Here is a 1,644-nt window from a genome sequence, read left to right as displayed (position 1 = left end):
ATATGGTATACATCCATGTTTTAAAAATCTATTCTTTGACCCCATGGATCCTTCAACCAAGCACCCCAGCTCAATTCTCCATTCTTCTTCATGAAAATATCTTCATTTTACTACGCCCAGTGGTCAATTTCAGTTCTCTTCTTACTTGATCTATCATTCCAAGGAATTCACGTAACAGCTTGCTTACTTACATACCACTTGGGTTCTTGAAACTCACTCATTCAACTTCTACAGATGTTGCATCACCTTCTAATTTTTCACATATCAAACAATGCTTAGAAAACACCTCAGTTGGTCCTATCAAGACATTTACAAATGCCTGCATATTAAAATATCCCCCAAAAGTTATACTTGAAATTAGTCTCTAAGAACACTGATATTGAGAAGGTAAATTTATTCTGGATTTTTATAATGTTAAAATACCCAAAACACTATTGCAGAATTGAGTCAATTCACATATATCTTAGCAATTATAAAGGACCACTAAAGTGGCTTATTATCAGAATCATTTAGAAAAATTTTTAAAAGACTGTGAATTCCCATACCAGCAATGTACTGTTGCATAGTGTAAAGCCAAGTTCAGAATTTTATGTATAAATAAACTTCTTGGGTTATGTGCATAAGGGGACAGTCATTGAGTTCAAGATCTGATTGGAATACTGTACCTTCCCCTTTGTCCTAAAATAACAGCTGTGTACACTGACACCATCTCTGCGAACACAGACAGCAAAATAACACATGCACCATCACTGGACTTTGAAATGCTCCCATGTGTCCAACTCTTGGCAAGCTTGCAGGAAGTCTGATTCATTCAGAAAAAAAGTTACCTTTTAAATTTCTGGGATTATCAAAGAACGTAACCTAAAGAAGTCCGAATCTTGATTATGAACTAATACACCCAAAAATCTTCATTGTTGGCAAGATTTTACCTAATAACAAACAAATTTTAAATAAGCATTTTTCTTTTTTTTTTTTTACTTTTTATGGATACATAATAGTTGTACATATTTATGGAGTACATGTGATATTTTGATACAAGCATACAATGTATAATGACCAAATCTGGGTAATTAAGATATCCATCAACTCAAACATTTTTCATTTCTTTGCATTGGGAACAGTCCAAAATTCTCTTCTAGCTATTTGAGATATACAATAAATTATTAACTGTTTTGTACTATTGTGCTATCAAACACTAGATCTTATTATTTATCTCTAACTATACATTTTTTTTTTACCCATTAAACAACTTCTTTCCCTCCCCCCTCCCTACTACCTTTCCCAGACTCTGGGAACCACAATGCTATTCACTACCTCCATGAGATCAACTGATTTAGCTACCATGTATAAGTGAGGAGATGTGATATGTGTCTTTCCACGCCTGGCTTATTTCACTTAATGTACTGTCTTCCGGTTCCATCCATGCCTCTGTGCATGACAGGATCTCATTCTTTTTTATGGCGATACCATCTCACCCCAGTTGAAACAGCTATTGGCAAAAATATGGAAAATAACATGCTGGCAAGGACGTGGAAAGGGGAATGCTCGTATACAGTGGGAATGTAAATTAGTACAGACACTATGGAAAACAGATGGAGTTTCTGCAAAAAAACTAAAAATAAAGTTACTGTATGATTCAGCAAT

This window comes from Propithecus coquereli, unplaced genomic scaffold (genome assembly GCF_000956105.1).
Source record: "Propithecus coquereli isolate 6110/MARCELLA unplaced genomic scaffold, Pcoq_1.0 Scaffold227, whole genome shotgun sequence".
NCBI lineage: Eukaryota > Metazoa > Chordata > Mammalia > Primates > Indriidae > Propithecus > Propithecus coquereli.
Note: the sequence above shows the minus strand (reverse complement) of the source record.